We start from the raw sequence: 23,383 nt of genomic DNA on the forward strand, positions 1-23,383 counted from the left end.
TTATATTTTTCAGAGAAAACAACCTTACTTTTAGTAGTTAATTCACAATTTTTGATTAATATATAATTTTTCACGCTTCATTTTTAAGACACCCTTTTGGTAAATTAAGTGAAAATAATGAATAATTCAATTTAAACTAATCATTTATAGTTAAAAATCTATTTTTAGGGTGCATCTTTTGTTGGTTTTTAGTGTGTTTTTATGTTCCATAAAATGCTTCTTAGTTTTAATTGCATGTTTGTTTTCCCCTCTTCTGTAGAGCTCGCTCGCCTGACTACACGTTTATGGCCCTATACATGCAGTCTATTAGCGAATATGGACCCTGCGTCTCTCCCGGGTTCATCTTCCATAGAAAGTGCCATCTTGTTAAAGGCGTATTACAAACTCCGCCAGTGTGTCACAGTCTTTCTGCCTCTCCCCACCCACCTTGTGCCGTTTATACTCCTTTATGGTACATTTGTCCTGCAATAAGCCCCATTCTTTTGATAAACAAGCACAGGCTCTGGCATCGCCCCTGTCCTCTTGCCTCCCTCTCCTATTCAGAGGCTCCTAGAGTACAGCAAGACAAAGAAGAGGCTCACTTAATTAGCTGAGCGAGAAGATGCATTGGGGCAATCACCCTGCACAATGAGGGAAACGTACAGCATGTTAATTCAGCGTGGGGTTGTAGCGAGCTTCCCGGGGCCCAGAATAGCCTTTTGTTTAGCGCCTGGCCGGCGTAATAGATCAGATGTGCTTCAATTAAAGAGAAAGCCTCGTTTCGAGAAGGTGCGGATGTATATTATCGTTGTTTGTTTAAGGATCCTGCTTGTTTGGTGCTGTTCTAGCCATGTTATCAACCAGTCTTTCTAAAGAAGCTGTTTGACCAACTTGCAAATTTTGGTCTTTTCCTCATACATTTGTTATTTACCGCTTCTGAAGAATTCAAATATAGTGTATATTTGATATAGATATAGTAATATATCACTATATTACTATTAGTATGTAAGATGTTTTAATAGTCCAGATCACTAGTAGTTCCTGCAGACTGACTAGGCAACACTTAAGTAATTAGTGATGCATTTTATGACCACTTTCCTAGTAAAAAAGATGATTGATTACGTCTCAGACACACAATAATGTTGTGATTAGTAATTAATTAGTAATGCTTTATAATTTGTCATAGTTAGTTGATAGTTATTAATGAGGCTAATCTCAATCAGTAATTATTGATTACCTAATAAGTAACTATCTCAGTCCTTAATTTGCTATTACTTACTGATTAGTTAAGCTTTTTTCCATATTAGTTAATAGTAGAAGCTGAAGTATTAATGTAGTACTATAAGTCCTGCATTACTTCCTGCATACTTACCTATTAATGTCGGACCATTATTCTAAAGTGTTACTGGAGTTCACTCAAAAATCAGTCAAAAATCCACTTTTTATGAAGAAATAAGGTCATATAGATACGGTATATTTTCATGTTTTTCCGGTTGCACTTTATTTTACAGCACATGTTCTTATTGTGCACTTACCTTGGAAAGTACTGGTTAATATAAGGTAACTACATGGGTTAAGGTTAGGTTTAGGTATAGGTTCAGGGTTAGTACATAGTTATTAACCAGTTATTGTAATTACTATATTAAATACAAAGTATGTACATGGGGAACAGGACTGTACAATAAAGTGCTACCGTTTTTTTCTTTTGACACTCTGATGTACCTCAAAATATGACATTTATTTTTTCTACTTCCATTTCATTGCACCTTTAAATCTGGTTAGTATATTTAGTATATATTCATACATTTTCAGAAAATTTTACTCTGATTAAAATGGAAATTTCACCAAATATTCAATATCCTTCCATGTTTAGCATGTGTCGGAAAGAGCGTATTCACAATGTGACTTACGCATTCTGACTAGCGCATAACTTTGTTTAAGTTTCCTTGTGCGTTCATGTCATTTTGTGCAGATATAGTATACATGTAGTAATTATGTTTATGTTGTGTAAATATCAGATTAATCTCACACTGTAAGTATAGAATGCAAACACTAGTTAATTGTTTATTCCATGTTCAGCTGCTCAATCTTGACATTATTGACTATGATTTGATTACTTGAAACAATCATAATTTTGTCCGATTTTTCTTCCAAAAACATTCTTAGCGCATTAATACCATGCAGTGTTAAATGTTTAATTATCATCTGGATGTGCATTTTTTTGTCTAGACTCTGTTATCATTGACCGTATCAAAAAACCTTTAAGTTTTGTGACAAGATAAACACGAGCAATTAGCGCAAACTTTCATGAACGATGCTGTGTTGCGATCTGCGGTCGTAAATCTATTTCTGTTCAATTGAGTGGGAGGTGTGATTGTGTTTGGGGTTGAAGTGTGGTGGTGGGGGGGGTTATTCAGGTTGCTTCTGTTACAGTGGCACCCTGAGGCGGTTACTTTCATGAAGACAGATAAGCTCACCGTGAAAATCCCTCTCTCTCCCCTCCACCACGCCGCACGAGTACCACCATAGCCCTCTCTTCCTCTTTCTGGAGAGTTCTTTAACCTTGATGAGTGAGATGAAGGGGTCAGAGAGGATAGACAAGTGACTGTGCTGTTACAGTGTATGTATAGAAAAAGCCCACCCCTCCTCCTTGTCAGGATCAATATGGCTAACAGAGAGCTGGGCTAGTCAGGCATTGAAGGTGGTGGTGGGTGTAGGAAAGCTCTACTGAGGGCCATAAAGAGTCTTAAGTGCACCTGGTATCTAGCGCCTCTGCTTTCGGCTGTCTTTACACATAGCTGTCATAGGCTCGCCTGTTAATTCCAGATTTGTGAGATTTAACATGCTCTGCGTACAGAGCTTTGTGTCCATGTCTGTTTCATTTGGCTCTGCCCTACTTAAGAAGATCTGTTTTTTTGATCTGCTTCTCTTTTTGAGGAGGGGCTCGAGTGTGTTTTCCCTCCTAACACTTAATGAAAAAAATGTGTTTAGACATAATAGATGCCATAGTGTGAAGTATGAGAATGTATAGAAACTCATATAAATTTGTTTCAGGAAGTTTGTTATATCGACATGGTATTATTTTGTTTATTGGCACTCAGATCCGTAAACTTTATTAGACCTCTTTGCTGCAGATATGGAAAAGTATCTTATGCTTTTAAGAGTCATCCAAATAACTCTTAAATGGTAGTCAGTGATGAAAGTTGCTTTATGCTGGCATGATGGTGTAGTTATGGTATTTACTACTGGGGCAAACCAAAGTTAACTTGACTCAGGTTGCATCCGAAATCGCATACTTCCCTATTATATGTGACAAAAGAAGCATGTCCAAATTCACGGTACTCATAAATTAGACAAAAAGTACCTGGATGACCTACTACTTTATGGCGAGATATTGAAGTGTGGATTTGATGGACACTTTACTATCCCATGAGGCTGTGGGAGAGGATTTATGAATGGCAGCGAAATGACGCAACTGACGCTGGAAGGTCACATGATAATGGCCATGACAAATGTAGTACGTCCAGATCACATATATACTACACACATTCATACTAAATAGAACATACATTTTTTTTTGTGGTCGTGAAGTAATTATTATTCAAAATACGTACCTGCTCAAGAGAGTATGCGATTTCGGATGCAGCCCTGGACTTGTTTCAGTAAGAGTATTACATTTATATTTTGTCAAAAAAAGAAACTTCTCTAATCATTTGCTTATTAATATTTTCCACAGGACTGGAAGTAAACACAATTATATATTTTAAATACTATTATTTATTACTATTAGTGTTATTACTCATATTTGTTATTTTATTTAATGTATTGGGATTATGTACAGTCAGCCCATCATTATCGCAAAACAAACCCTTTCTGAATGATACATGACTCTTCACGGTTGTAGGTTTAATTTCTGACAATGATCAGCTAATATTACACTGTAACAAAATATTGTTGGTTTAACTTAAAAAAGAAAGTTACCTGGTCGCCAGGTAAAAAATTTGAGGTAACACAATGAAGGAAATTGGTTTAATCAACAGAAAGTTATTATCCTTTGCTTGTTAGCTATCATCAGTCTTTGCTAGCCCTGCTGTCATTTTCCTCTCCCAGGTTGTTGAGACGTTCTCCTGCTCGTGAGTTCTCCACTCCCGCTCAGCTTAGGTAATTGAGTTGAGTGAGAAGTTAACCACCCACCTCAATGGCAAGGAATCCTGGTGCCCCTCCCTCTCAGGAGGGTCACATTGTCCAGCCCCTCTCCCACCGGTGTAATCCCTTCCACTGGGACAAAGGACCTAACCACGGGCCACAGAGGTACATTAACCCACCAGCGAGCGAGCCCTCTGACCTGAGCGGCAGAGCCCCGTTCATCCAGCCCAGCTAACAGCTACCGGCACTCGGCACATCAAAGCCGAGAGCTGAGCTCGTGTGTGCGGTTACTTATTCATGCGGGCCTGGGAGACAGTCCATGGAGATGAAACAGCAGTGGCGAGGAGGAGACCCACTGATGTGCAGAGTGGAACAGCTCCCCTGTGGTCTCAGTAAGGAGTTAGAAAAGCCAGATACGACGCTGGTTGGTGCTGTGATCTATGTCGCAGCGCTGAGGGGATATCTGGCCCCTACATCAAACATCTTGTCCCAATAATGCGGCCTGTTATCAGAGCGAGTGATGCCCACAGCTTGGCTTTAGCCGACTGTGTACTGTACTGTGATCTGCTGTAGTTGAGCTGCAGCATTTGTGATGTGGAGATTATGTCAGACATATCGGCGACATGTGAATCCAATACAATGTGAAGGCAGTGGAAGAAGGGAAATTCCGTATTGTTGACCTTTTAAGCGCATCGTGTTAAGGTGAAGTGAGACCAACCAGAATGGTTGGCCCCGTCCGAAATCGCATACTGTCTTGAGTAGGCACTTAATTTGAGTGATTACTTCATGACTGTTAAAAAAGCATGTTCTATATAGTATGAATATGTGTATGAATATAATCCGGGTGTACATTCGCCATGTTGTCATTATCATGTGACCTACCAGCGCCAGTTTGCACTTCACTGCCATTCATAAATCCTTTCCAGTGACCTCATGTGATAGTAAAGTGTCCATCGTATGCACACTTAAGAATCTCGCCGGAAGTAGTAGGTCATCCGGTTACTTTTTGCCTACTCTTTTATGAGTACTGTGAATTCAGACATACCTCTTTTTGTCAGGTACTGTTTTTCGCCTACTATATAGTAGGGAAGTATGCGATTTTAGATGCAGCCGTTGTTTTCTAACTGGTCTCAAGAACCACTCCGCTCATCTGCTATTGGTTGGTTAAACAGGTAGCCACGCCCCCAAACCCACACCATCGGTTCAGCCAGTGTTGCTATGCAGGCTGGTTGAAATCTTCAAACAAAACAAACAATGCTTTAACAAAGTGGTGAAGTGTTTACCTTTTCATGGTAATCAACCAACAATTAACTTACTTACAGTTGAAGGAATAATTAAAGGAAAAAAAATATTATCATTTATTCACCCTCATGTCATTCCAAACCTTTAAGACTTTCTTCCGTGAAACACAAAAGATTTTGAAGAATTTTTCTTGCTTTGGACCCCTTTGACCTTTATTCTATGGACAAAAAAAAAGACGTATGTATTATATTAATAACAGGAATACGACTACACTACGTGGTCAATAGTGGTCACTATCATAGCGTATTTGATCTCATTGTGTTTCTCCTTCCTTCTTGGGAGATGCAGGGGGCGTGTCCTCGGACGGGCCGCACCCCCGCTGCCCCAGCATCAGTCAGAGACGGAAGAGGAGGTGAGGTTGCCATGGGAACAGATGTTCTGTATTAACCAGGAGGGAAACAAACAGTAGCGTTTCATAAAGTAGTGTTCTTGAAAAAAAGGCTTGGTGTTGTGCAGAAGAAACTGTGGATCTTTTGAAATGTGTTTGCGTATTTATGTACAGTATTTATGTAAGAACAAAACCTATGCCATTTAGTCGTGTGTGTGTGTGTACTTATGTTTTGTTTCAAGTTGTGTTGAAGTAATTTTGAAGAGTCAAAATCATACATTTTGCAGAGATCTTCTTAAACCTTTGCAACAAGGGCAGATTGATTGGCCTTGATATTGTAAAAGTGAGAGGCAATGCTTTGGTATCTTTTTCTTTAGTAAAACTCGTTTTTGGCAAATAGTAATAGTATTTCATGCGATATTTGCTATACGTCATATTATAGCTTTGTTTGATTAACATTCAAATCATTATTTATTGATAATCTTCCCCTCCACTGTAGTTTGCTCTTTCATGCTTGAACATATTTGAAGTTGCTGCATGATAACATTACGGGAAGTTTGACTTTAGATGACCCCAAAAAAAATTGGTATCTATTTAGCGCTCACAAGAGAAATATGATCCGAGAGATACAGTGGAGGACAAGAGTTTTCGCAAAGAATAATTCAAATTTTAGGGTGAACTGTTCCTTAATTTGAGATGTATCATGATGCATATCTTCCTTACATGAGATGTATTGACTTTTGTTGGTGAGTGTAATAATGCTACTTATTGGCATTCACATGCAAAGCATTTCTGCAAGAATATAGCCACATATTTAGGATTAGGTGGGAACAAATGTAATTATTTGAGTATCAAGCATGTATCAAAAAACATGTATCAGTCAACCACTAATCTAAATATGGAGTAAGGCCTCCTCAATACCTCAGTATCATGTTTGTCATTATTTAATCTGATATCTGCAGTGATTTACCTGCTGAACTAGTACTGCAAAGTTCACACCTCTCAAATCGTCTTTTTTTACTTCCCTCCTGCTCTCTTCCTTTCTGTCTTGCTCCCAATGTGGACACAGAGGAAAGCTTGCGAAATATACTTCTCGCGGTAGTTGGATGTCAGTGGCGTACCTGATTTCAACCATGAAGCGACTGCAGCAGCGCCCTCCCTCTTTTGCTCTCTCGTATTCTCTCACGCTCTCCCTTGTAAGCTCCCTGAATAATTTTTTTTTTATCCATCGCCACACAGTTTCATTGTTCCCCTGTGCTTTGTAACTATGGCAGGCATGAAATTCACCTAAACGCAGAAAGCGGCTTCCCAGCCCCAACCTTCATACCCATTCCCTCCGCCTTCATTTCTCCGCCCCCCCTTCAATAATATTTATAGTGCAATCTTTTTCTCACCCCCATCTTCTTTTTAGGGATTTTTTTTCTTTTCTTTTTCACAAGTCCAATGCCATGCCTTAGCCTCCCACCCTCCCATCCCCTTTTTTTGCCCCAGCCCTCTTCCTTCGAGCTGACAGATACACTGTTCTCTCTTTCTTCGACTTTCACCTCCCTCCACCCGTCCTGCCGGCCCGGCACAATGCCGACCCTTTCTCCCGCGGCCGGCCGAATGCTGCCCTGAACTAACAATATCACCGAGGCTGTCTCAATGCCAGGGAACTTCATTGTGTGCTGCCAGAGGGGTGTTAACACCCATGTCTGGACCCAATGAATAGTATTATTGTGTCTGAGACATGCAGCTCGCCCCCTCGGTTGCACCCTGCCCCCAAACTCAGAAGCAGTCCCCCATTTTTCAGCACTTAACCTACTTAAAGACAACGTAATTTTGAGGTGAAACTTTCAGCACTGGAACATGTATAAGTGTCGTTTAAAAATAATCATTGTAGTTTTAGTAGCCGGGTTAAAATATGAACGTTGTGGGATGTTCCCACGGTCAAAAAAAGTCCATAAATAACATGGAAAATGTGATTCCCTGGCCCGGAAAGGTCTTTATTCAAGTTGCCTGCTTTACAAGTTCTGTTTAAACCGCCTGTTTAAAGTCCCAGTTTTGTCCGGTGTATGGGGGAAGCATCAGCATAGGGGCTCTAAGTGCACTTGGCAGACAGTTTCTTTCAGCCTGACATCCTTAACTCAAAAAATCTCCTGCCTCAGCTTTTTTATTCCAAGGTTAGAAAGTTCACATTACTAACTGAGAGCAGATGCCAAAACATTCACCTTGCACATTTCCCTGATCAAAGCTGCGGATTGACATTTGCAATGGGCAAAATGCTGAAAGTTAAGCTAAACTTGTTTTCTCTCTCTCTCTCCCTCGCTGTTGTTTTGGCAGGAGTCGGAAGACGAGCTGAGAGTGGGAGTAGTGATAGTGGTGGAGGAGTGAACCCAGGAGCAGGTGAACACAGCTGCGGACCGCCATGGGCTCTCTTCCATCGGTCCCGACTCTCCGTCTTCGGGTCTCTGAGAGACGGCAGGGGCCAGCCAGGGAGCGTCGGAGTGGGCAGGCGAGGCAGCTCGCTTTCCCCGCCGGCTACTGGCTCCTCAGCAGCGAGGAGGGAGAGAAATCAATACTGAGGAGAGATGCTGCCAGGGGTCGCCCAACGCTGCCTCCAGCCATGGAGCCATGGAAGCCTGTGTGTTCCGCTTTCTCTCTCTCTCAGCCCAATCTCAGTCAACTTGCATCAGCTGAAGAGAGGGCCAACAGCCTTGACGCTCTTCATGCAACACTGAGTGTGTGCGTGTGCGTGTGTGGTTCTGCCAGAGGGCCTTTCCAGGCTTGGCATCACTTGATAAAACTTTGCCTGCTGGAGAACGTGTAGAAAAAGAATGTCAAAGGTCTTTTTTCCCCCGTCTTTGATTCCTTTTTCGCTATGAGTGCACATTCCCACTGACTGCTGTAATGAGTGCTTGACGGAGATCTCTTTTACGCTAAATCAAGAGGCCTACTTTTTTTAGTGGTCCTCCTCCTAAGCCTGTACAAAGTGCTCTACATCTGATGGGCCGGGATAAGAGAGCATTTTGAATTCTTTTTCACCTTTTCCACCATGGTTGGATTTTTCTGATGGTTGCCACTATTCGAGTGGTTTGGAAAAGGACTTGGCTTTGATTTGTAGGTGAAGGGCTTGGCACTTCGTAATGGCTTTCACACTTGACCGAAGCACTTGATGGGTATTAATAAAATCATGGACCAATGGAGAACAGTGCGAGATGGAGCAAGTTCCAGAAAAGTTGCTCCTGCAAGGCTGCAGATCCGCTTGGGATGTGAACGATTGAAACGTGGCCTGCCCACGATGTTAACAATTTGAAAAGTGGAGTGCTGGTTGCAGTGGATAGTTCCTGTGTCCCTGGATACTCAACAGGAGGAACAAGTTGGATTCGGTAAGGAAAGATTTCAGTAATCTGTCACATGTGGGTTCAGTAACATCAGCTTTACGTTGTGTTCCAGTTGATGGGGTGTCTTGTTTTAAGGTCCTGATTTGCATTATGTTGATTGAACAAAGTGGCAGATGATTGTATAGATTTCCGTCATCCTGTCTCGTCTCCACTGGGCAGCGCCTTCGACAAAATGGCCGCCGATGCCTGCCAGCTGTCTCCCTGCCAAGATGGCGGCACTTTAAACGCTGCCCATCTGCCTAATCAAGGGCCAATATGCAGATTCCAGATAATGCATTTGCATATGCTTGTTTCCCTCACCCGTTATTGGAGGAGCCAGTTAACCACGCCACCTTTGAACACGCAGGGCATATGCACATGTTTCCTTTATCGCTTAAATCCTTTTACAGTCTGTCTGCTTTATGTTAAGCTGCAGTAGCGTTCTATCATTGGAAATGGGTGAAAAATATGGCGTTAACACACACAAAGCATCTGATGCCTGTGCCATCTGTGACATCTGTGACTGGGTAGTCTAGCTACATAAATCCCTCACTCGCAGGGCCCGGTTCCAGACAGCCTCCCATAATGACCTCATTAGCATGCACAGCACTCCTCACTGTAGGCCCTGGTGCACTGCTGTGCCGTGGGACCCGACAATCCGCACCCTTCACACAAACGCTCGCCGGGCAACATTGTGTTCCTCCTTACAATACAAAACTTCACACTTGTTTTATTACAATCATGTCAGTGGAGCTGAAGATCTGAAAGGGGCTTAGGTAGTTAGTCTGCATGCTCAGGGAGATGTCTGTGTACATGTCTGTTGGATTTTTCAGCCAGGCTAATGAAGAAGTTGTTGGGTTGATTCAGATTTTATTGATTTCATTTTCATTTCAATTGATTTTAAGCTGTATGTGCTGTTTCAAGAAAAACAGAGTTTAAAAATGTCCTCAATAAATGTGAACTATTTAGCTTGAAATTGCAGCATCGTAGTAGTTGAAACTGATTAGATCCAAACTCGCGGAAAGACGACATAATTTGTACTAGATGGCAAAATGGCAAAAAATTGTACAAGTTGGGTTTTACAAAAATGCATGATCCAAACCAGAAAAGCTTGTATGAAAGGGTACTACGTTTGTACATTTTTCTCCTATTACATTTACGAGATGAATTTTCGTCATCTTGTACGAACCATTACGAGTCATCATGAAGTGTGATGACTAGTTCCTGTCTCTTATCATTATGTTTCATAGTGATAAAAGGGGTGAAATTCTGAAACTAGGGTGGGATGGATGACTAGTACCGTACGGCAGTAAAAATATATATATTTTTTCGTAAAGACTGCTCTACGATATTTGTAAGAGCGATAATGCAAAAAAAAGATTGTTATGGACAGCAGGACGTCGTCTCAGCAACTATAAACAATTTGACGCATTAATATTGAATGTTCGTATTTAAACAATTTTACATATTTAACTCATTCAATCAGTATTTCTAAAAAAGTTCTAAAAAAAGGTAAAAAAAGAGAGATTCTTTTTAGCCTATTATAGCTTTGTTTCAAGTGTCTTTTTTCAATTTCGATTCGCTCTTTTTAAAAGTAGCATATTGGATGCTAGTGATGCTAACTAGAATAACTGTCTGGAATAACCGTTTATCTAATTGTTTTTATCGTTTGTGGTTCATAGGTGTGATATGTCATGTGGGTGGGGTGATTTGGTTTAAATTGGGCGGAGAGGGCAGTTCAATTTTGGGGCGGGTGTGGGGTTATGCGTCTGTCTGGACAAGTTGATGTCTAAAACGCATATTAGCAGCAGAGTGGTACGTCTGGGTCAGGCTGTCTGCGTTTGTTCCATATTTGCATATTTACAACAGCTGGGGAGCCCATATGTTTTTGCCTGAGCCAGACAAAATTATATATAGCCTGACACGTTAGCAAGGCTACCGCACCCCATGCCCCCCCCCCCCCCCAAACAAGTACACACACTCACACATGCTGCAAATCTAGTGCCATTCAAGTTCTCTTAAAAACACAAAAATATCCCCCTCCCACCTGAAAAAAAAGGAAAACCAAAAAGCTTTTATGTTAATCGCAGCGTTAGCCATGCGTGTGAGTACACTAGTGCAATTATACATAATTCAACGCAAAGCTAGGCTGGGAGGCTGAGTACAGTAAATCCTGTTAGCAGCCCTCAAAGGCGGGAAACGAAAGGAGGGGACGGTGGGGCGAGTATAACGCCCATTAGGTGCCAGAATAAAGTCCACGTTTTCACTAGGACCCAGCGATATGTTAACCTCCCATCCCGGTTGTACAACTGTACACGTGTGGTGGACGGCACAAGATTTATGTGTCATAAGATTTTTTTTTCTAGAGACTTTCAATTAATTTATTAGAGCTGCCTTTTATTATCTGCTGTAACAGCTACATGTACCAGGCTTCAGTCGTTTCACAATATGAAACCACACTCCTTATGGCTGTCTTACTTGTAAACCTTTTACACTTCTACCTTGAAGGCCTGAAAGTCTTGAAGCTTAATAACTGGGCTGAACTATCTCAAATGAGTGGTATACTGGCTCTAACGGTCTATCAAAATATAAAAACGACAACATAAAAATTCCCTTCATTGCCTGTCAGGTGTCTTGCTGCTACAAGCTTTTCTCCAATTCCTGATTAGCCTTGAAGAAAAAAAAAGTCTGGACCGTTTTTACATTCCACGAGTGCTGTAACACCAGGTGAGAGCGTTGTGGCTTCCCTCTGTGCAGAGAACGGCTTATATGTTTAATGTTTTAATGTTAGCCGTGCATTAGTGCCGTCTCACTGTTATGAGGGGGTTTCTATGCTCTGAGTACCCGCTGCTTTTATTTTCTTGGTTATTGATTGAATGTGGTCCACCCACAGAAGTAATAGTTGCTAAAAGCATTTATTGGCACTGCTCAGTTCTGCCAGGGTGATATGCAGTTTTTTTTTTTATTTGATTGTGTTCCACCTGTGATCTGACAAGTGGCTAGCCAGGCTAAAGACTCTGGGGAAAAAGTGAATCTGGCTACTCAATGCCTGTGTATTCATTAGCAGCTCATTTAATAATATTTTAAACCTATTTACCACAAAGCATTCATGGATTTTTTTTTGTATAATAAGTCTGTCTTTTTGTCAAACTGATTAGCATTTAGCATGTTAAGCTGTATATGCAGCGTTTAAGAAAAGAAGACCTTAACTGAATTTGTTTGTTGCTTATATTACATACATATAAGCAGTGTATTTTGTAAGATTTTAAGATGTGTGTGTATATATATATATATATATATATATATATATATATATATATATATATATATATATATATATATATATCCGTCCTTCGTATGAGACGTTGAACCAAGGTCCTGACTCTCTGTGGTCATTAAAATGGCTTCATCACTGTCTCCTAAGCTGGTGTGTGGTGGGCGTTCTGGCGCAATATGGCTGCCGTCGCATTATCCACCTGGATGCTACACATTGGTGGTGGTTGAGGATATTCCCCCCTTTGAGTACCCAGAAAAAGCGCTATATAAATGTAACAATTTTTTTGTATTATTATATACACAGTATATATGATTAGCATCCCATGTTTGTTTAAGCACTAATTAGTCATTGTTAAGATCAAGTACAATATATGCAATATCAAAAGCATCAAATTGTGCTTCATCTACACAACTTGACCCAAAAAGAGCTACTGGCCCTTTAAAGCACAATAGTGTCTACCATGGCTGATTACAGTCTGAGAGAAAACAGGTGTTTATCCAAGTCACTGATTATGTCATTTTTAAGCCAAAACACAGCACTGCGTGCGGAGTGTGTGGGCCGCAGAATTATGAAGCGAGGAGTGGAGTGTGTGAAGGAGAGAGCTGGAAATGGGAATGGAGTGCTGTTTGTATGATTAAACTGTCGGCTCGGTGGCACAGGCCACGTTGAAGAGCCGGGCCTGAGATTTGACCGTAATGAAAATGCCCCCGAACTGCACTCCCCACCCTTTCAAAACGTTGCTTCAGACCAGCTCGGGTCTGTCTGTACGCTGAGAAGAGAAAGGAGACGTGGAACAAGATAGACAGACAGGGAGAAAGAGAGGGAATGAGAAAGTACCGTTCCGTGGCAAATGGTTTCGTGGCTGCAAGAGATGTAGACAGATGTAGACAGGAAGTGTAAGTTTGGGATGAGGGCTTGACGAGTAAACTTCAAATTGTGCTGTACCTCATATTCTGCCATTAAAGGGATAGTTTGACCGAAAATTTTTATTTTGTCATTATTTACTCACCCTCATGTCGTTCCAAACCTGTATCACTCTCTTTTTTCTGTGGAACAAAGAAGATATTTTCGAGAAATGTTTTTTTTTCATACAATGGGAGTCAATGGGGTCCAAAATGTTGTTTAGTTCCCAATGTTCTTTATAACATCTTCTCTTGTGTTCTGCAGAAGAAAGTCCTACAGGCTTACAATGACAGGGTGAGTAGATTATGACAGAATTAAAACATTTTGGTGAACTATCCCTTTAATGTTTTGTTTACATTGCATACAAATTAGTTTTTAAATCTGATTTTTAGTACTGATTGCATGCTGTCATTTTGGAAATGATGAAATCTGTTCTGTTTGTTCAAGTTGTTCTTTGTTCATGTTCATCATGATATCATGAGCTAAAATCATGAGGAACGTGAACATTTTGAACGTCAAATCGTTCTGGAAAGAGTGATACAAAAAGTTTATTGAGACACATCTATATCTCTCTCTCTCTCTCTCTCTCTCTCTCTCTCTCTCTATATATATATATATATATATATATATATATATATATATATATATATATATATATATATATATATATATAGACAATTAAGACACATGTGCAATTATATATATTTGCATATTTTATAAGATGTTACACAAATTTAGCGTTCTGAATGACAAAAAAACACTTGAAATCTGAAAACGAAACGAAAAACTGAAACGCATTTTAATCTGATTTCACGCCACATTCGGATTGCATTAATAAATATCAGATTTTATGTGTTTTTGGTTGTTAAGGCTACACAGAACTTAACAGATTTGAGTCAGATATACACACCTCCCCCCTCCAACCCCCCTGCTTTCTGTCTGAACAAACTTAAGATGTCACATATGAGTCAAAATCTGCTAAGGGGTAATAATGGAAGAACAGTTTTAAAAAGGGTTTTTCACTATTATTTACAACAGGATATGCATTTTCATGAATTTAAATAATAGATATTTTGTTATAAGAGACAATAAAATTTACTTTGTGCATCAAAACCACTCTTTTTTCTGGTACTTTTTTTTTTTACTTGATTGAATTAATTTTGAAAAATTGTTGACAAGCCAAACATATCAGTCACTGAGTAACATGTAATTTATTTAAAGTCATGAAATAAACGTAATTCCGTAAAATAAGTATAATGACCTACACAAAAAGCATTTAGTCTCCAGTGCATTTTATAATTACCCAAAAATCAAACAGTTTACACCTTTTACTCTCGCTATCGCGTCCGTCAAAAACGCTGTAGGTTGGTATATTAGAAGTAAAAACATCGACATAACACATTCATGGGCATCAATCACTTCCCTGAATACTTGCCAGCTAATAAATAATAATTATTACCTTACGATCCATCTGTTTTCAGATCCACATCATTTGAATATCACAACATCAATGTCTGTCAAAAAAATAACGTGCACAATACACACTAATATTTACGAGAAGCAAAGGTCCAGGGAGTAGGCCTACACGCATTTCCTGGAAAACCCACACTACCGGATGTTTTGACTATGTCATCGCTTTCTGAGAAGAGGGAGAAAATGGCGGCCCGATCAGCTTCAACATGCTGTCTGTCAGAGAAGATAGTGCATAATATATAAAGCACGTGAGTATAAATTTGTTCTTCACTCGCTGAAATTGAATCGGAATGATCAGAGAACTGAGTGAAATACTTCGCACTGCATGCTAAAGAGAATAAATGCCAATCCAATTGAAAACTTTTCGCCGGGTTAGTGAACATCGTTCAACGAGTTGGTTTTGACAGACATTTTTTTTATATACTACACATTCTGATTCTGACATTCCTTATTTAAAATGTAAAAAAAAAAAAAAAATCTATTCTTGACGGATCTTTAGAAAAAAAATGTTGGCAATAGATGACCTGTTAAAAGAGTGATCTCGAGATGAGTCCCTGTAGTCGCCCAATTTGACTCTCATAAGCATAGATTCGGGAACTTGACAGGTGATTTTTAACAAATGTAGCTTGATAACTATCTTAGTTGTTTAAAAGATTAAGGCAATTATCAAAGTTTGGTAAAATGTTTAATTTTCCAATAAAAGATTATACATTTTGATTTGTTTCCCCATAGCAGATTTTGACTCATACTGTATATGACTAAAGGGCAACTAATACCAAGGATAACTATAACGATAACCATAACTATAATGTTTTAGTTCAATAACAATAGGAAAGTCCTTATCACATCTATAACAACACAGAGGAATGATTCATTGTAGTCACTTTGATTGACAGCCAATTAGAATCTACCCAACTTTAAAGAGCTCAAGCATTTAGAGTGACCAGCAATAAAACTGCAAGCACACTTACTGTATAATAAGCAGAAAGGTTTCGTTCCTTGGTGTGGACGCTAATAATCTTTATTACTGGTGTAAACAGGCCTTTAACTAGGAGAAATATCGCAGATAATGGTAGAACAAATACTAAAGATTGTCTCGGTTGAGCGTGGGAACGAGTAAAAAGTGTCAAATATTCAGTCATTCGCTGGCTAGACGGCCCAGCTGCTCTATTCAGCTGCAGGTGAAGAAGGACCCTATAGGTCAAGGTCAGGGGGGTTTGTTGTACGGTCAGACGTCTCTCTACACCCCAAAACGTATTTGACTAGCAAATAAGGGGGCGCCTATTACCGCGGCTTCTTTTCTGCGCAAACCTAGCAAGCGTTTTTTAAAAACGTGTTCATTTACATGATCCTAAGCATGTTTTAATGAAGTCCACGGACATTTATTTATAGCATCGTTTGCAAGGAATAAACATCGCCGCAATGCCACATTTGTTCCTGCTGTCCATCTCCTGCAGTGTAAACAATGATACCCCTTTAAGAGGAGGGCTTTTCATCCTCTCAACATGTTTCTCCAAAGAAACCAAGTTTTTGAATAGCGGACGAAGACACCAGCCCACCCTCTGGAAGATTCCATTATTCATCTCCACCTATGCTTCATTAGCTCAGCTGAAAAAGTCCCCCCCCCCCCCCACCATACCAGCGTCTCAATGGAGACGGTCCCCATCTTTCCCAGAGAGCCCCCTCTTCCTTGTCCTTCACCGTTCCCCCTAATCGTCTCAGCTCGCGCTGAAATCAAGCTTAGAAACGTCGCTGCTGTGAGTCTCTTTCCTTCCTTCCCCCCTTTCCGGCTCATTCTCTCACCTAGCTCACACACGCATACACACCCACCCACCCACTGCTTAAATCCCTATCAGCATGTCAACAAAATGTCCGCCCAGCTGGGGTTGGCACTCGCTCTCCTCTGGGGCTTCACCTCCTCTTCGCTGACCCCCACGATCTCCCGTGGCCATTTGTTCTGTCTCTAGAGCTGCTCTCGGACCTAAGTATTTGATATTTAAGTCTTTCATGTGAACTATTAAGATAGGAACTATTATTATTTATTAACAAAAACAACACCAATACTTATTGTCAGGCGTTGGCTGCAGTGAAGAGCACGACGATGGAGAATTCAACAACTCATAAAAGTCTTTTATCAAAAATATAACAGAGAAAACATCGGAGAAACTCAGGAGAACTATAGATCTTATTCAAATTAGCGCCATCTTTGATTTTCAATCAAAGCGAGGCTGTGAGGTATAGACATGCATGTCTTCAGTGGGTTGAACTGTTATTTAAGGTGTTTTTGGGTTGTTCTGCTGATGAAATTTCAGTAGACATGACAGCTTTTTACAGCAGATGCCATCGAAAACACGGGTAAGTCTGTCCCTCACAGCCTTTTATACATGTCATGCTGCTCTGAATAAGGTGTATAACATATAGACACGTAAAACATCAACGCGAACAAGACCGAACACGAACTGAGGAAACTCAGGGCTTAAATACTCGGGGAGAGTAATCAAGGTAAAACAGAACATATTTTTAAATGTTTTTTTAAACATTTGGCAAGTATGACCAGAATACTGAATTATCTATTTATTTTTACACATGTGGATGTCCAGTTGTGTATGTATGCATGTTTATGTGCATTGTAGAAATTAGGCATATGGACATATTTATACCTAATCTGTCCCTTAAAGGGACATTGTGTAGGAATTTCTCCCATCTAGCAGTGAAATTGTATTTTGCATTCAAACGAATTGTGCTCTCCAGCGCCTCGCTTTTTCAAATGCGTGTTGCATCTACGGTAGCTGTTATGTACCAAAAAACTGTGACATGATGTCTTCTAATAGCACTTCGTCGAAGTTTTCCTTCGAGTGAACAGGATTGTTATTTCAAACAAACTGCAACTTGACACAACGAACACACGAATGTTACAGTATGAATAATAACAGTGCAATGCAGCCTTTTAAACTCGCCGGGGCCGTGACAAGCGCCTCTCACTGCTCTGCTCCTCTGTTGCTGCTTTCAGTGACGTGACGCTGGCTCTGAAAGAAAACGGGTTGTGGAAACGCGTTGGCCTAGTACTTTTTGACCCTCTCTGCTATTATAGTTTTTCAAGATGGCGGAACGACATGGAAGCCTCCGTGGACCTACCCGTCCCATGTATATAAAGATAATTAATTCTTTGTTTACGAGGATAAGTCAGATAATTGGCCAAGGTATTTGTACACCATTGAGGACATATTTATGAATAAAAATATTGATTTTAGATAATAAAATACCTAAAAACTACACATTGTCCCTTTAAAATCGTTTCCATTGGTGTTACCCTGGTGTAGTCAGGTTGATTCAGTCATACTAAGAAATAATTTTGACTCTTATAATTATTGTTATTATAAAAAAATTTGTTTACCTGACCAAAACATTTTTACAGTGTGTTCATGTTGATTTGTGTATTTGCATTAGTTTTGACTTAGCTGTTTTATAATATTCTAATGCATTTGGCACATCCTGTCCTGCTTAGCAGCTCTTTTCCCATCTGGATTGTTCAGTTATGATTACGTAATTATGGGATTGCAGTAAGATCGTGACACTGGGGTAAATATGTGGCTGATTTAGTCGAGAAGCTGTCTGATATGCCTGCATATTATGATTTTTTTGGACACTGTCTTGCTCAGTGAAGTCTCAGCGGTGCTTAGTGTCTGCCAGCCTAGCACAATTTGCATGTAAATGTATTCAGATGAAGGCAAGCAGGGAGTCCACCAGCTTTGCTGGATCTTGTGTACCAGAATACAGGTGTCTTTAAAAATGAGTCACATCCCAGCAGTAGATTATGAGAAGAAGAAAATGCCTGTATTGCCAGAACAGGTCACATAACACCCCAATAAATCGTACTGAAAGTAATTACATTCACCTAAAGCTCTGTGATCCACACTGAATAATTGGTTTTTACGTTCAGCTCCCGATACGTCAACCCCGTTGTTTTGCATTTCAGACAGGCATGTTGCAGGCAGCCATAAGGAAGTATCCTGGGGTCCTCATGCTGCTGTCAGTGGAGAGAGACAGGCGAGGGAGGGAACATGACGGTCTACAGTACAGTACTGGCTGTGTCAGAAATATAAAGTGAATGACTAAACAGGCAGTATTTGTGTATGTAGCTACTTTTTAAGGAAACTTGTTTCAGATAGGATTTTAACAGGCCATAAAATCATGTCTAATGATCTAAAACAATTAAGTGACGACAATTGTCCATAGACAATTAAAAATTTGAGCGTTCACACTGACACATTTGAAACTGGTTTCACACAAGATTTAAATTGGATTTGTAAACACCAAATTTCATGTTTTTTGTTTTGTTTTTTTGTTTCGACTATACACAAACACAAACATTTGTCAGATATGCCCTGACAAAAAAACAAACAGATTTTTATGCTGCTGCTTGTCTGAATAAGGCTTACAATGACCTATATGGACCTAAATACATATTTTGTTGATCCTGGATCAACATTCCTGTCTGAATATTTAGCCCTAACCCTACCCATAAGTCATCCCTCAAAATCAGAGGGAAATGATAAGGGTGAATAACACTGATGTAGAAGCGCCTAACCCTAGTTGTCGCTCAAATCTGATTGGTTGATTGGAATATTGTTCCAGGATCAACAAAGGTGTTCACCCTATCCAGAGCATGGGAACCAGTAAAAAGTGTCAAATATTCAGTCATTCGCTGGCTAGACGGCCCAGCTGCTCTATTCAGCTGCAGGTGAAGAAGGACCCTATAGGTCAAGGTCAGGGGGGTTGGTAGTCCGCTACACCCTGAAACAAATTTGACTGGAAAATAGGGGCACAATTATTACTGCGACGTAGGATGTAAATGTTCGTTTCACTGCAGATATGGCGACCCTAGGGAAGTCTATATATCCTCTTTCTCTTACGGTGCATCTCTGCTCTCATTGTTTTTTCTTTGCTCAAAGTTTGCTTTGCTGAGTCCATACAGAAGAGGTGTTTTAAAGCAGTGTTAAACAGGGGAACAAAGCTGGGTGCGAGCCCCCCTTTATGGAGAGAGGGGTTTCATTGAAGACTGGATGCTTTTCTCCACTGGCCTTGCCTGGTGTCTGTCTCTCATTCAGCCTCTGTATAGCCCAGCAGAATACATGATAAAAGTTTTGTTTTATTACAATATTATTAAACAGATTTTCTGAAAATATTTTAAAAGCACAATAATTATTAAATAAAATATGAAATAACATATATAATATTTAATGTTATTATTTAAAAAAAATAGTAATACATTAAATATAAGGCATTTTATTATATTTATTTTTATACTTTATATTTTTATTTTGTATTTATATTACATTTTAATAAAGTATAATTTTAGGTTTAGTTTAATGTGCCACGTCAAGACAGTTCTTTCATTGCAGTTTTTAATTGTTTGTAATAAATGAATAACATAAATATTATAATTGAAAATAAAAAATATTTTAAAATAAAAACAATTGATAACCATATTTAGTCATATTCTATTTTTATAAAATATCTATTTTATTTTGATAAAAAGGTAATCATTCCCTATATTTTAAAAAGCTTTATTTTGTTACAATTTATTATAAAATAATTTATAAATAATAAAATGGTGAGAAAAGAACTAAAACTAAAATGATACCAAAAATATTTTATTTTTATTTATATATTAAAATATTTTAACAACTTGCTTAATAATGTTTTAGTAATATTTAAAATAATTGTAAATATAGACATTTTCCTTAGTCATTTCAATAATAAATATGAACATAAACTTATGTAAATGGTCTAGTGGTTAGTGCATGAGCTCTGACGCATTAATCTGTGGCGCTCCTGTGGATGATGCAAGTTCAAGTCTGGCTCACAACATTTCCTGCCATTGCTGCTCCCCATCACTTCATTTCCTCTCTCCTGACAGTGTGTATCATTAGGCCAAAAAGATTAAACTAAATGAAAACGAATGCAGGTCATTTCAGCCGCATGATTCCAGGCTCCTCCTCTTCCCTGCAGAATGATGCAACTAACCAGTTAGCAAGCTGTGTTAACCGAGTGAACCCTTTTTTATTCAGTGCACTGGACGTTTGCCAGTACGAGTGTGTTTAGTGAGCATATGCTTCCTTCCTTCCATACAGGGCCTCCCTTCTGCACCACCTATATTTCAAACGCCGCTCCTCGTACAAGCCCGACTCATGACTGAGTGATGCAGAATTAGTATGCAGCCAACAGCTTGCCTCAAATAATAGGACCCAGGAGCGGTAGCAGAAGTCCAGAGGGGTTAACCTGCACTCTGCCCCTCACCCTCCAGTCCTGGACTCAAATCTTAATGGGACATCAGACAGGACTGTCTGAATCGAGAACTAGCCGCCGTGCCCCCCCCCACACACACACACACACACACAAAATCCCTGCCTGCATCCTATGCGCTTTCCTTCTCTATGGACGGGGGGGTCCCAGATGGGCGACTCCTGCCCCCATCCAAACGCTGGGTACATTAGAACGTCTCCTGGCGGCTTCGGTGCGACTCGTCCACCCAACCTGTTCCCAACGGTTGCTAGCCTAGCATCAAGCTAGCTGGTTTTTTTTACAGTAGGAGAATTCAAAAAAATCACATCCGTGCCTCTCGTCCAATAAAACGCGTCCTGTTTCAGACGCTAGCTATAGCTGGACAATGAACATTGTATCTCTGTAAGATGAAGATGAAATAACTTTAAAACTTTTCTTTAATTCAACACCATAATATTGTACAGTTGTTGTTTTTCAGCTGTTTTGGGCTTACCTTTGTGTTATTCTACACTGTTATCTCGATGGGTTTGGTTTGAAAGATCTCAATTACTCATTTGCTAAAATATAAACAATTGAATTATATAGACAAAATACATATTGTGTTTGAATTCTTATTTACAGATTTTATTTAAAACTATATATGTATGTATGCATGCATGTACGATGTACGTGTGTGTGTGTCTGTTAGTGCTGTCAAATCGATTAATCGCATCGCATCTAACATAAGTTTTTAACATAATATGTGTGTGTATATATATATATATATATATATATGTATATTTATATGTATATATGAGCGTGTGTGTGTATGTCCGTGTATATATATATATATATATATATATATATATATATATATATATACACACACACACATTATGTAAACAAAACCTTTTGTTAAATGCGATTATTCCCGATTAATCGATTTGACAGCACTAATATATATATATGTATTAAAAAAAAATACAATTATGGCAGCCATGTTTGACTTCCACAACGCATGACTTGTACCATGACCAAGCAGACTAGACGTTGCGCACTGATGATTAAGCAGGGTCAGTCGTTGAGCTGTCTGCACCTCAATCCCCAGAGGTGATATTAAGCACCCTAGACTGGAACCAACAAGCACCCCCCACCCCCACAGCCCTGAGGTCAAACCCACTGCCCAGACAGTCCTTCCCCTGACCCCTGTCTGGCTCTAGGCTCGGGGTCAAACATCACGGCTGATAAAGTCTGCTTCCCCGTCCCTTCAACCTGCGTGCTGGTAAACACACTCATGCCGTGGCGTGGCACACACGCAGCGTCATCCCCACACACACGTGACTCTGAGCATCCCGGCATCCGTGTGCTGTCAATCAACTCTCCGCCCCCTCCCTTCTCATCCGAGTCAGCGCTCAAGCCACACCTCATTCAGACGCTGTACAGTCAATGGCTCAACCATTTGCAAAAATGCTTTAATCCTTTATGCTATAAAAAATGTCATGATAGGAAGTGCATTATTAGTATAACATTATAATTCTTCAAACGTTGAGTAAAGCTGATACTAATTCTCTCCTATTTTCTTGTGTCTCCTCAGGTTTTGTGAGACTGCAAGAGAAACGGACTAAATCTTGATCCCAGGACCACCAGACACCATCAAGAGGAGATATTTTCCCATTTTTTTCTGTATTTTTCTATTATTTAATTACTGTACATAACTGTTTTTAGTAAGACTGTTCGTGTTGCTTTTGTCAGATCATCAAGTAAGTATCTTTGGACAATAAAGGTAAGTTCAATATTTGAATAAAGATTTTTGAAATCCACAGTACAACGGAAAGGTAACTATACTGAGACTTTGACTTACTGATAATTTGAATATTGGATAAATGGATGGATGGATAGATAGATAGATAGATAGATAGATAGATAGATAGATAGATAGATAGATAGATAGATAGATAGATAGATAGATAGATAGATAGATAGATAGATAGATAGATAGACAGATATATAGATGCTTTTTTGCTATTGCTGTCAACTATTCCATTTTACTAATTTGTACCCAATTGCCTTGTATAAAAAAATAGAAAATTACTTAAATAAATCTTGAAAAAAACCTTCCTTGTTATCTTTTTGATTTTTTTCTTCTGTGTCTTGTCTTGGATTTTTTGGCACTTTCCATAAGGAACATTTTGGTGTCCTGTGAGTAGTGTTTTAAAGCATTAGACGTACAAACAGTGCTGGGTAGTAACCGATTACATGTAATCTGGAAAGTCCAAAAATTAAGTTCTTGTAATTGGATTGTTTTAAAATACTTGTAATCAGACTACAGTTACTTTATTATTGATTACA

At 39.4% G+C, this 23,383-nt stretch overlaps 1 long non-coding RNA gene across 2 annotated transcripts in view; it reads left to right on the top strand.

Annotated features, from left to right (window-relative positions):
* The window catches only part of LOC143736052 (uncharacterized), a 43,632-nt gene extending 20,481 nt beyond the window's left edge, over positions 1-23,151 (top strand). Inside the window, exons 4-5 of one of the 2 annotated variants that reach the window (XR_013203354.1) lie at positions 8,078-9,123; positions 22,629-23,151. This is a non-coding gene — a long non-coding RNA (uncharacterized LOC143736052). The remainder of the gene's footprint in view (positions 1-8,077; positions 9,124-22,628) is intronic. The other variant, XR_013203353.1, reaches the window with a different exon arrangement.
* Positions 23,152-23,383: the final 232 nt, after the last annotated feature.

This window comes from Siphateles boraxobius, unplaced genomic scaffold (assembly GCF_051911475.1).
Source record: "Siphateles boraxobius isolate OS27281-9 unplaced genomic scaffold, OSU_SipBor_1 13, whole genome shotgun sequence".
Lineage (NCBI taxonomy): Eukaryota > Metazoa > Chordata > Actinopteri > Cypriniformes > Leuciscidae > Siphateles > Siphateles boraxobius.